Source organism: Rousettus aegyptiacus, unplaced genomic scaffold (assembly GCF_014176215.1).
Source record: "Rousettus aegyptiacus isolate mRouAeg1 unplaced genomic scaffold, mRouAeg1.p scaffold_m13_p_5, whole genome shotgun sequence".
Taxonomy (NCBI): Eukaryota; Metazoa; Chordata; class Mammalia; order Chiroptera; family Pteropodidae; genus Rousettus; species Rousettus aegyptiacus.
In genome coordinates, this window is record NW_023416308.1 from 52,622,414 (window position 1) to 52,636,968 (window position 14,555).

Below are 14,555 nucleotides of genomic sequence, written 5' to 3' on the forward strand. Positions count from 1 at the left end.
TTCTGAGAATACGAGGAAAAAATATAATTTTTTGCATTTTTGTGGGTTTGAAATTGTTATAAAACATCTAACATCTTAAGTAAGAAAAATATCTTCTCTTTAATTTCCTTTTCTGAATGTAAAGGAAATATTTATATCAGGCTCTTCATCACAAATATACCTCAGATTATGTTTCAAAAGCTAAAATGTAGTTATTGACTAATATAAATATTGATGCTCTAATCATAATAAAAATAATTCTCTACCTATTTTCTCAATCATTTATTACAATAATTCTAGGGATTTTTTAAAAATTCATAAATTGTTAAACATTTTAAATACCTGTAGCAATTGGTAATGGAATTAATCAAATGATAACAAATGCTACACAAGATGTAAGCAGTACTCATTTTTTTTTCATGTTCAAGTGAAAATTAAGATGCAATCTGTAAATTGAAAGATATAGAAAGCATAATCTTTATTGCTCTCTTCAAACTCTATGATTCTTTGTTGTCTATATTAGTAAGGTTACTATGGAACAGTAGAAGTTTAAAATCAAACAAAAGAGACATGAATTTATAGACCTTGCTATATCAAAAATGAGTCATGTGACTTTTGGAAAGTCATTTAGCTTCCCAGTAAAAGGAACTACCTCATTTAATAGGTACTTTTCAGTTTAACAGTCTTTGATTATCATGGTTATATTTTAAATGTAAAAAATATAATGGTATCCTCATTACAAATTAAAAATATACACTGTACAATTTCAATGTAAAATATTATTTTGAATGTTTAAGATGCCATCAACTTTTCTAAGAGATTCTTTGAATTTTTTTCATATATTATTTCATTTACTCTCCAAAATAATGTGAAAAATAGAAATAATTGACCTTAGCCATAAACAGTAAATATGATTGTGATGCCGAAATCCTCACAGGGCTGGAGATCTCAGGTCCTTTTTACAACTACTATTTAAAAATTGCCATAAAACTAATAACAACTATTTAAACAGAATTTAAAAATATACTTTGCATTTATTCAGGTACTCATCCATTTAGTAAACTTTTAAAAAACTTTTCTTCAAAAGCTAATCAGTGGACTTAATGAATGTAACAGTGCTCATTTGAGTTGGGAAGAGAATGAATGCTAAATTGGGTCTGGCATGGCATAAATATTCCCTCCTCCCCATTGAGTTAATGCAATTAAATAAGTATTCCCTTTTCAGAAAAGAGGGAGATAAGATGTATTTCCTGGTTTATCTATGGTGATTTGTTTGCTTCCTTGGTTGGTTTGTTGTTTTAAGAGAAAATAAAGGCACATTAGTGAAATATTACATATTTATGTAAATATTTGTTGATTGCTATGTATACTACACTGATTTGAAAACAGAATAGATAATAGAAAAAGATATGTAGGCAACTTCATTTACTAAAAAAGGTAATAGAAGATAGGGAAAAGAAGAATGAATGTTATTCAGAATAAATTAGAAGAAGAAAGAGAAAGTGGGTTCTAATAATTCAGAGAAAGATGGATAAAGAAAGGAAACAATTGCTTCAAGGAGATAAACTTAAAGTATCTAATGGAGGTAAAGTGTAAAAAAACTGAGACCAATGCAGAGACTTTGAAATATTAGGGAAAGTGAAGAATAGTAACTTTTAATAAAAATAAAAGCTAAACAATCAAAGATGCTATTTTAAAAGGGATACAAATAATATGCACTAATAGAGTATACAGGAAACCAAAACCACCCTCTAAGGTACAGATTCCTGATGAAGAAAACTATTTGATAATATCACTGCTTTGCACTTATCACATTTGTTTAAAAATGACTATATATCATTTATGTACTAAAATAATATGATTTAGAGTAACAAGTATTCAGCAGATTCAGGGTAGCTGCATACACATCCTGTTTTTTGAGTGTTGTTTGTGGATGCTCCACAATGTTTCTGATCCATCTCTTCTACCACCTTTCCTACTGTTGATATCAGCATAATCTTTCTGCTGCTTTGGTTTCACATCAATCACTGTCAATATTGCACAACTCTCATTAGTGTTTCAATGTACAATTTCAGGATTTCTATGGGGAAACTGCTTCACGAATTCACTCTTGCATAAGAATTCAGCATCAGAGCTACTCTAATTCTTTCAGAAAAAGCGATCCATATCACCTATCAGGTGACACAGCAAACAAACTTACATGATATATTGGTAGAAAAGATACACCATTATAAAAATTCAGAATCTCAAATATCCCTGTTATTAGAACTAGTATTTCATTGCTAATGAACCAGCTTTCTTCATGATCCTTCTCATATGGATTAGCTTTTAAGAATCTTCATGTTTAAACTGGATTTTTCTATTACCTACATTCTAGAATAACAATAAGCTACAATGACTCTCAAACATGAATTATTAAAAGTCTGCTAAGCTTTAGACTCAATGCCATATTCTCCTGGATGGAAATTTTTTTGTCCTTAGAACCTGTAGACTACACTGTGGCATTTACCACATTCTGGTTTATATTTCTCCTTCTAGACCTCAAACTTCATGAGGGAAGAGTGTTTATCTGGCTTTTCTCCATGGTGCCTAGTATGGTATGATGTATTGGGTAAGCACTCAGTAAATATTTACAAATAATTGTGTTAACAAATACATTTTTTTTCCTGAGATGATTCTCCTGTATGATATCACAATATGAACAAAATGCAGAGATACTATTCTTCAGAGAAATTCAGTCCAATTTAAAAGCATTACTTTTAAAATAGTAATAATATTACAATAAAATTTAATATTATGTTGTAAGCAAAAGGATTATTTAAAGGTTATAGGCACAGAATTCTATTGTTAATGTCACAATATTCATTAAAATTAATTATGTATTTCCATTTCTGATGTTAAGGGCAACAAAGATTCTATTCATACATAACACTGGTAAGATTATTTAGCTTCATGGAAAATGTTTTCAAATGGTTGATTATATTTTCAACAATAACATGGAGTACTAATATCAAAGCTATATAGCATTTGTAGAATTTCAATATTATAAATGCCCTAAATTCTTCCCTGTCTCTATATTTAAGACTTCAGCTAAAATATATATATATATATGTATATACATATATATATATATATATATATATACACACACACACACACACATACATACATATATATTGTTTTGTATTGACACATGCCAAGGTCATTTCTCTGGTAACACCACCTGGGAAGTCAAGAAACTGAATGACCATGTGGTAAAATTCAAACACATCAGGCTGAGGGAACAGGACAGTCTGACAGTCATGGCAGACACTGCCCTGATTCAGTTTTAGCCAAGTGCAATTAGAACAAAGCACCTCTGCCATTTATTCAAAATGATTAATCATTGAGAGATACTGTCATTCCATGTCATTATTTTAGGATTTCTCTTTACAAAGAATTCATGGATTTAATAAGCATCCCTTTTCCAAAGCATATGTTTACAATGACGTCACAATAGTGAGGAAGCATCACCATATGATGTGTATTAAATGAGGCTAGACTTTATACAATGGAGAAACTAGGGAAACCTGGGGACACTAGGGAAAATAGAGGGGGGCATCTTTTCCATGTCCGCCTTGATAATGTAGAGGTTACTTATGTATTATATCTATGGAGAAAAGGAAAGGATCAAAGTATAGAATTTCTCGACTTAGGATGTGTGTCGGGTGGGGTAAAGATAGTATATGAGACTTAATAAAAAGTCACTTTGAATTTTAAAAGGCTAATTTTCAACAAAATACAAAAAATGACAAAGCATCCTTGAGGGACAAAATGAAAAGGAAGGAAATTATAAGGAAAACATGAAAAATTATACTATGCATACTTTTGCACATTTTGTTCAACATTGTCTTAAAATGTACATTTCATGAATATTATCTGCCTTTAGTAAACATGAAAAATTTATACTATTACACATTCCATGTGGGGTATTATTAATAAAAACTAAACTGATGAAAAGCAAGAAAGCATTTGTCTTGTTTTCTTTGTATTGGAAGCTGCTCAGTTTGTATTCTAAAACTGTCTGCTTCACATGTGATGGATTACAAATATACTCGATAATTAAAAGCATGTGTTTAGAGTTGCACACAAGCATAGTAACAGTATGAGGCAGAGCTGCCTCTGGGTTGATATGAATACTCAGCTCCTGAGTCTTCGGGCAGTATTCTATGTCCAACTCCTGAGATCGTCTTCTATACCTTCCTGTTTCTAAACCACCCTAAATATATGTTATCAAGTATATATGATTTTTTTCTCTAGGATTTGAGTTTATGGAGAATAACTGAAACCAATAAGATTAGAATTGACTGTGATAATTAAATTGTAAATTAAAATGTGAGAATTAGTTCACATTGGTCCATATTCAAGGTCAAAGTCTTTCTTTTGGCGCTAACACAGTTTCAAGTACCATGATGGTGCAGGTCACTAGAAGGGACCATTTGGCTGGGACACTCTGCATGGAATGCTGCCACAGCTGAGGCAGGCAAGAAGCAGCAGACTCTTCTCGTGCCTCTAATGATCTGTGAAATGGCATGAATCCAGGATAAGACTCACCCCTGTGAGTCCCACAGAAATTAAAAAATGTCCTTCATAGTATTTTTCTTTGTCAAAAATGGAATTTCCACAATTCTTAGTTTTTTTAGCTACTTCACTTAAAGTAAAACTAATGGAATTTATCATGTATATTCATATGATTGACATTTACTGTGGAACTGTCATTTAACAGCACTATGACAGATCTTCTTTATATTATCTTTCCCCTTCAAATACTGGCTTTTGCTACCAAGGCACAAATTATATATTTATACTGAAATTTCTTAGGACTGTTGTAATTCAAATGCTGAGATGTTATTTTACTTTTAAGCAGTTAATTTTCCTGTAGAGAGGTTAATTCCTCCAGTTCTATTTTATGTTCCAAAAAAAAGGAAAAGAAAAGAAAATAACTTATTTCTGATATCTCTTATAATATTATTTTAGAGAAAACTTAAATATGACTCCTGTATTTGACTGCATATTTAAGAAGTATAAGTTATAGTTTTAACTGTCAATGTACTTATCAGAAACCCTGTATATCATGATTTCTTAATGTCTCATTTTTGAAACATCATGAAATACTATATACGTGTGAGATATTATTATCATAGATATATAGTTAAAGGTATCCTATATTTGTCAAATCCCACCCTCAAACTACATACCCGCAAATCATTTAACAATATTGGTGCATGCTCTACAGAGTAGGTATTTTTTAAATGGATTTTTTTAGTAAACTTTCCAAACACTCACCTATACCTAGAATATAACTGACGATCATGCAGCCAGTCCAGAAGGTAATTTCCCATGTATTATATAGTATGTCTATATAGACAACCCAGGAAATGTGGGGACTGTCAGAATCTGAGATACTAAAAAGTAGCAATTCTTAAGCATGTGTTGTCTTCTGTGAGGTAAAGAAAATAGCATGGAATCTGAAGTCAGAAGATTTGGGTTTGGAGTCCACTTTTTGGCTGAGGGATGTTGGGCAAATAGCAAAGTAGCCATAGTCATAGCTGGATTGATACATGCAGCAGGCACTATGCTAGGCACTTTACAGGAAAGACCTCAATCAAAGTTCACAGTAGCCCTTCAGGTTTCTGCTCTTGTCCCTCTTTTGCAAATCAGAAAGCTGAAACTCAGAGAGGTTTGGTAACCTTTATAAGATCATGATGTCCAGGAAGTGGCAGAAACCATTTGCAACCTAATGTCATCAGGCTAGTACTAGGAGTTTCCGGTTCCAGTTTGATATTTTTAGTTATTTCTTCGGGTTACATTAGAACCAAATAACATAGGCTATATGAAAGGTTTTATAAATGATAAATTGGTTGTCATTTATGTTATTTCCCAAAGTGTCTTCTAGATCTGGGATTCTGATTTCGTTATTGAACTAGGTGTAGAACATAGATCTTTTGACTTGTAGAAATCTGGATTTCTGTGATGCAAGAGATTTGCAATTATTGCCTTCAATTATTCCAATAAGTTATATCTAGAGACCACTTGAAAGAAAGCATGGTTATGGCAGATAGTCTGTTTTTCTCTAATAGTCTCTAAACTCCAGTGCAATTATACTTGATCTGTGAATTCACAGCTTGAATAATAATGCAAGTCTACATTCAGAAATATTTACTGAGAATTTATTACAATTTATACATTGTGCTGTGCTATGTTCAAGGGATGTAATAGAAAAACGGAATTGGAAACTATGCCTTCAAGTAGCTTATAGTCCACTGAGCAGATTTACAGCTTCTGGATAATTTATAAGCTTATGCTTTAGAATCAAATTCTTCTAATTTGACAGCCAGAAAAATTAATACTTTAGATGGACAAGTATATAAAACTTCTAGTCTACGGCCATGCTACCCTGAACAAGCCCGATCCAGTTTGATCTCAGAAGCTAAGCAGAGTTGGGCCTGGTTAGTACCTGGATGGAAGACCACCTAGGAAGACCAGGTGCTGTAGGTGTAAAAAAATAAAATAAAATAAGGGATTGTAAGCTGACAATGTCCTTGCAGTCTGTAAGGTCAACCAAGGGTTGCCTTGCCTATAAACAAACAAACAAACAAACAAAAACTTCTAAGAAATGACAATATTATCAGTTGTGAAAAGTGTGTACATAAGAAAATTCTTGAAGTATGGTCATTTTCAAACAGAAATCCATATAAATGGAATAGTAACATTCCTCTATTTAAATTGTATTCATTTATCAAGGTTATTTAGTCATTACTGGTCACCCATGAAACTAATGTTTCTCATAACAAAGCAAGTGCATGGAACACCATGGGGTTACTATCCTCAAGGAGTTTCTATGTGTATATTCTGATTTATTTTATTTATGCAAGGTATTGAGGAGGTTGCCTCGGCAAACAACCTTAAAGCTAAGAAGTCTCCTCCTAGTCAGTTCTTACTTTCTACCTACCTCAGAGGCACATGCCAGGGCGTGTATTCTCCAGTGACTCCTGAGAAACTGCTCTTTGCTTATTTGTTCTTTTTTTTTACAGAAGTCACAAACTCAAATCCCTACAAGACCTAGACAGGAAATAGGAATGTGAGATGTAGGCCTTGGGGTTTCTAAGACCCAGCCAGTTAGAACAGATCTTATTCATCTGGGGGCTCCAACCCGTTGTCACCATCAGGAAATTCTGATTCATTGTAACGAGTTTTATAATTTTCCAGAGAAGTCAAAGATCTACAATTTTATGTATAATCTACTAATTTTTAAGGTGGAAACATTATTTTTTTAAAATCTTGTGGACTAAACAAGATATGATTTCTGTATCTTCCTTCTCATGATGTTGATTTTCCCCCCAAATCATTATTTTTTATATACTAACGATATGGTCTGGGAATTTACTTTTTGTTCATCATTTTAACTGTCACTTACATGCCGATAATTCTAAAATCCATGTACCTTCATCCCAGATCTTTCTATGACTACTTGAATACCAATTGTCTACAAAACTCCTCCACTAGATAAAAATTTCTAATTTGATTAGCTCCAAATTAATGCATAATATTGCTGTAGGACCTTTTATTCCATCTTCATTTCATACCCTAATAGTACCACTCTCCATCATCTTTTAAGTCATAATCCTGGAGACTCCTTTATTTTCATCACCTATTAAAGTGTGCATTTGATTTTGTACACACGAGACTGAGTGAATGATACATATAATTATTTCAATGATTACTGTGGTTGCACTAATCCTAACAAGACAATACCTAAACACTTTCTATGATATATTTTAATGCACATTGTTTTACATGTGTTTAATTAAAATCAAGGTAAGATTTTTTTCTCTTTAATTTATAATTTAAACTTGTAAAACACAAAGAAGTTGATTAACCTGTCAGAAATTCTCATAGTTAGTGAATGACATGGCTGGGGATTGAATCCAGGCCTAGCTCCCACGCCTATGCTCTCTTGCTTCACGAGTGAGCTGTATTTGGAAGGATGGAAGTGTTGCTACATATGGAAAGAAGGAGGAAAGATGCTCAAAGCAGTTGTATTATCTTTGAAACTGGGTGTAAGTGAGAAAGAGCAGAGTGAGAAGTGAGAAGTATAAATAAAGAGATTTATCTGGAGTAGATTCTTTTGGGAAGATAAGATGAGAAATCAATTAAGACTATAGACTGAAAGGGACCCAGAACAATGAGATATGATGAGAGAAGAGTGATATTTTAATTGGGTTCATTTTCTGTTCATGCATCTGTCCTCTTTTCTCTCCAAGTTGATTTTTCATACCCAGAATAATGGTCCTTGAATTCTACTTTTGATTATACTAGTCCCATACTCAAATTCCCTGTTATCGAATTATTATTTTCTTGGCTTCTAAAGTCCTGAATTATAATGGATTTTCCCCTACCTGTTTTCCCTCACTCTAACTCTGCTTAGCTCCAATAAGATGCTTTCCTGTGTCTTCCTATGCTCTTTTGTAGGTTAGTGTTTTAATTGTTCTGTTTGACCTTCCCTTTATGCCTCGGTCTTTCCTCTCCATTCTTTTAATGACAAAATTAAATTACACTTAGCTAAGGTTTATGTTTATGAAGTCTGGCCTCTTCTGATATTCCTACTTTGGCAACTATTATATAATGCACTATATCTTCTAATGTAACACTTACTACCTTAATTTTATTAAGTTACTTCTTCCTTTCTATCAGATTATAAAAGTTCAATATCACATCTAATATTTCCTTTCAATAAAATATGTAGCCCAATAAAGGGAGCATGACAGTTGCCAAATGAACATTCAATTAAGTAAAGTGACAATTGAACACTTAAAAAGCTGCATATTAATAGGGGCAGATAGCTTGGTAACAAACACACACAGATGCTTAGGGAATATAGAATATAGAAATGTGAAGTAATTTGATATCTCTGAGACAGTTTGGGTAGTTCAATTCATAGGTGTTGAGTCTAACCTAGGGCTGACAAAGGATTTGGTTTTATTTTTTCCATATAAATTCCAGCATCTAAGTAAATCTATCCAATCTTGCTTCATTAATCAAATTAATTTGAATAATGTAAAGTCCTTTTATTTAGCCTATTATCTTGGCCCTATAGAGTAAAATGGTCCTTCTGACCCATGGTGTCAGATAAAAGAAAATCTCTTTTAATGTACATTATAAACACATTGTTGCAGGCAGGGCTAGAAGCCTCCTCTCCAATATAATCAGAACATTTGTCACATTGCATTAAAATTTTCAGTGGTCATCACTAGATTGTGTGTCACTCAGGAACAAAGAGGCCTGTGTTCCCAAAGCAGAATACTGCTTGAAACACTAAACACACAAAAATCGTCTTCGAAATTGGGTAGAAGTGAAAAGACTGTAGTGAGTCTAGCTGCTGTGTGAAAAACAAGGTTGGGAGTAGAAATGAGAATGAAACATTGATGTTGTATCCGAATTGTAAATGGTGAGCTGTGGTATCCCTATCCACGGGCAGGCATCCTGGCAGTATCAAATTCAGGTGAAACAATCCTCATGAGACATTTGAACTCAGGGAGGATGGAGGGCAACTTGTATGACTTTTAGCCTCTAAATTCTAAAGAAAATGTGTTTTAATGGGTAACAATCTTTACAATTTTTCACCAGTCACCTACACATATGGAGAAATCCATAAAGAATTCTTTTGAATTTTTTTTTATAATCTCAAAAGTCACTAACAAAGAATCTGAAATAATTCTTTAATTGGATGCTCAAAATAGTAATTAAAATACTAATATCTTACTATCAATTCCCAAATCCCTCCATTCTCATATCCATATACTCAATGGTATTAATTTAGTGCTATTATGTTACAGATATTGTGCCATGAGCCAAGCACTAGAAATTTGTCCACAAATACAATAGCATCCAGTCATCCAGGAGCTTATATTCCAGATTGAGAATGTACAGCTAAATGTTGATATAACATGACCATGTAAGCTCAAGATGCCATCGGATCATGTCCAAGTAGAGCCTAAACCAGCTTTTGGTGGTCAGAAAATAATACTCAGGGAGAGTGACCAGATTATCCAAGAGCCATCAGCTCCCTCATGCACCTAATGTCCTTTCTGTAGAATTGAAATTAATATATGCAATCAGACATGGTAAGTTATGGGCAATGAAAAATGCTTGTCATTACCAATGGTTTTCTTGGTTCTTTTAAGTGAGCTGTGGTAAACAAAACAAAACAAAACAAAAAAAGGAAGACATGACTTAATTTAATACTTTTAATTAATTAAAGCTGATATTCTTGTTTTAAAATAATGAACATGTGTAAGTAAAGAGATCAAACATAACAATTGTTAAGAGGATATGATGTTCTGACAACAAGCCTTGATATTGGCTAAAATGTCTAAAGATCTCCCAAGATTATCTATCCCATTTGGACAGAGCAAGACAAATTCAATACTTAGTGATAAGATTACTACATTTTCTTTCATTTCAATATTGTTAATCAGAAAAAGTATAAACATATACTACTTGAAACATATGAAAAACTCAGAAATTTGTCAATTCTGCATAACACTAAATCAGAATTCTGCATAACGCTAAAGAAAAATAATCACTACCAACATTTTGGTATAGTCTTTTTCATTGTCTTCTATGTATTATGGTTCTTATGATATTGAAATCAAAAGAAGGACTATCTTTTCTTAACTCACTGTGTATCTTACATATTTCTCATATATTGAAAGTCTCTAAGTCATAGTGTTTAATAATTACAACTATTTTGCCAAATAGCACATTGGTTGCAGTATAATGATTAAAAAGCATTAGAGTATCACCAAAGGGATAATTTTCCTTTGAAATAAAATAAAGAAAAAGTGTAAGAGCGGTGAAGACATGATTATTTTGAAAATAAAAAAAAAATTGTCAGCAAGAGTTCCCTCTCAATAAAATATTCACACTTGCTTTCCAATCTGTGATTTTATCACTTCTGTAAAATGAGGCTTATTTTCAGTCACTTATGTTTTCAAAACATATAATCATTACCAAATTTTGTGAAAACAACAAGAACCAATGCTAAAGGCATGTATGTATTAAATATGTATATAACAGATTCTAATATATATATTACATTAAATATAAATTTATTTACACAGTTATTCTGATATTTATGTATACATATATTTGATGTATTTTGCTGTATTTTTATTTTCAAAAAATAAATAAATTTGTAAGTAGTGCTGGGTAAAAGTATGAATGCAAAAATTCATATTTCATTATTTTGAAGGCAAGGAAAAATTCATACCTGGCAAATTATATATGCTATTATTTCACTGTAGTTTTTTTTTTTGGTAAGGTCTGTGTATGTGCATATGTGTGTACACACCTATGTGTGTGTGTGTGTGTGTGTGTGTGCGTGTGCATGCATATGGTGGCAATTGTACCAATTATTATTCTCATCTAACAATAGTTGAACTCACTTTTTTAAAACCAGCCCTTGCTGTTCTACATTATGTGACTGAGTGGCAAGTCACAATTTTTGTATAGATGCTTATTTGTGCCAATCAAATTAAATAATACTTATATCAAGAGCAATAACTAAAAGAAGTCTGAAACTTAATTGGAATGAAATATGTAGTATTCTATCACCATCTACGCTAGTCTGTAAGGGCATTTAATTGCCTTTATACATATTATAAAAATGCTTGTTTATTCATTTTTTTTCTTCTCACCTTACCAGCTCTTTTTCAACCTGTTTATTATCATGAAAGACCTGATTTGCAGTCTGAAGATATGTGGCTGAGATGATAAACTGAGTATATTTTGCTGGAAGTAACCGCTCTCAATGGAAAGTAGCAAGCAGAATTACATACAATAATGGGTTCTACGAACAACATACTGAAGTAGCAAATGGCCTTTCTTATATAGGAAATGGTTTCTTAGTGCATTTGGTATGGAGAAAGAACCACATTTAGCTATACACATGAATGATGAACAGTGGTGCTAGAATTCTTTCTAAAACACAAATATAATTACATTATAAACTGCTTAAAATGATTCTAGTCTTCTGGCCCAGAATAAAAAACAAAATCCTTACCCTTGCTTTGAAGACTGTTTGCAAGGCTCCTCTCTGCCTCTGCAGTCTATCTCACCCCTCCCCCTCAATCTTCCACTCTACAGAACCCCGAAATTCCATCTCTATCTCTAATTTCTTGCCACATTACTAATCCCTAAAGTTGTCCATACACCTTTACACTTTTTCTCACGTTGCTTTTTTGTCTGCCTGGAATATTTTTATCTCTTTACAGTATGGCAAAATCTCATGCATCTTTTAAGACCCAAGTAGGTTATCACATTATTCCTGAATCTTCCCCCCACACATTCTGTGTTGGGGAGAATGGGAAGTGAGGGAGAGAAATAAGGAAGAAGTTGGTGGTAAAATTGACAACTATGATTTTCCATATTATTTACTAACTAGAATTTCTGAATATCTACACAGAGCCTTGAGATACACTGCCTCCAGAACAACCAATGTACCTATCTTTTTACTTGACTATCAGCCAGAACTGGTGTGTAGAAGATCCAAGCTTCTCTAAATAATTGATGTTTTTTAAAAATCATTCAACTAGCTCTATTAACTCTATAAATCATTTTTACATTTTGAGGCCTTTTTTTTTTTTTTTTTTTTACATCAGACTAGTGAGATACTATTGTGATGCCGGCTCTTCTGTAAAAAACAAAACAAAACAAAACAAAACAAAAAACAAAAAAACAACAACAATTAATAGAAAGAAAAAAATGCAAAGAGTATCTAATATATAGAAAAAAATTCTTGAACTCAGAATTGTTGGCACAAGTCAGCTAGAGGACTCTTGTGATTGACATTCTTCCTTAAATTTGCTGAATTTTACTTAATTTAACCATTCCACAACTAAATATTGCTAAGTAATGTTTTAATGAACATTTTCATGATGAGAGATTGTTTCTATTCATAAATTCAAATGATTCACAATTTTTAATGTTTTTTGATAAATTGTGACAATTTGATTTTCAAAATCATTGTATCAATTTTGAATATTCAGCCCTTGAGTGATTTAAAATTCTCTTTATCTTTACCACCAAAATTAGTTAATATCTTTTGTTTACTCTGATTAGTTAAATATATTTTATACTTTGTTTACTAGATTTATTTATTCCAATGCAAATTATCTGTTACATATCTTGTGTTCATTCTTTTCAACCCCAGTGATGTATGTGGATGAGCATATGTTATTCTTGTTCAATATAGTTCCGTGAGATATTTTTCTCAGGATTTTATGGCCTTTGAGTTTGTTTTAATGTTAAAAAAAAAGGTATAACTGCAATGGAATGACAGTATTTGTGGAAAATATGGAGAAATTTGATCAAATAAATTATTTTAGGAGAATTCACATTTAGCTGACCACACATAAATAAAAAGCATAGATTCATGACCTGATGTCATCCTATATCTACCCTATATCACAGGTTGTTCTTAATTTTAATCATCAGTATGCATAATCATATAATAAAGAGTCATACAGAATTCAAAATAATTTACAAATAAATGAATTACAATTTTAAGGTTTTGATGTTTTCCAACACCAGGTAAAAATTTAAGAGTGTAAAATCTTTCATTTTGAATTTTTAAGAATGCTCTATGGAGAGGTTGTTTTGTAGCAATTCATGTGAAAAAGAGCAAAGTATTAAGTTTTAATTGACTATGAACTTAACATGAACAGAGTGATATAATCTGACTAATTAAAACCCGAATAATCTTGGCCTACACTTTACATGTATAATGCCTAAAACACTGGAATGAATATTCTCACCTGGAAAGATCATTTAGATCATGATCACAAGTGTCAAAAATGTGGAGTTTAATTCTGGACAGATCATGGCAGGAATATGAGGTTACATCAGGCCAATATATTTTAATGAAATTATGATAAATCCAGCAGATATTCAGAATGCCAGAATTTGGATTAAAGGTTTCAGAAGCTATGCTACATAAGGAAATGTTATTTAGTTTGAAAAAGTACAGAGGGGACATGTGATACCTGTTTTCAAAAATGCAAAGGGTTTGAGTTATATAGAAAATGAACTAGATTTATCTTGTTATCCAGTTTTGTCTAAGAATTAATTGTTATAAATACTCAACCAAGAAATGAGTTCTTTCCCTCATTTCCCTCAATCAGTCAACAAACATTTACTGAATATGGTACATAAATGTTCCAAGCACTGTGACAGGCCTTCAGAGTAGAAGTACTAATAAGGTATCATGCTTGTTCTCAAGAATTGGTGACAGATTATCTATTATCCATCTATCTATCTATCTATCTATCTATCTATCTATCTATCTATCTATCTATCATCACCTTCTAAGGCATATGTAAAAGAAGTGAGTACTAAACAAGAAATTTGACTATTAAGCAAAAGCTGATCAATATCTGTGTTGAATAAAATATTGTCTAGACATTTTATTTATAGCCACTCTACTTTGTGCTTCTTTCCTAAAATGATGTGCATAGTCTTATAAGATATATTTGTTT

The 14,555-nt window shown here is 32.0% G+C and overlaps 1 protein-coding gene and 1 pseudogene across 10 annotated transcripts in view; one reads left to right on the forward strand and one right to left on the reverse strand.

Annotated features, from left to right (window-relative positions):
- The window catches only part of GRIA4 (glutamate ionotropic receptor AMPA type subunit 4), a 320,071-nt gene that overhangs the window by 292,187 nt on the left and 13,329 nt on the right, over positions 1-14,555 (reverse strand). The gene's annotated exons all lie outside the window — the stretch shown is intronic.
- LOC118603498 lies at positions 6,398-6,516 on the forward strand (annotated as a pseudogene).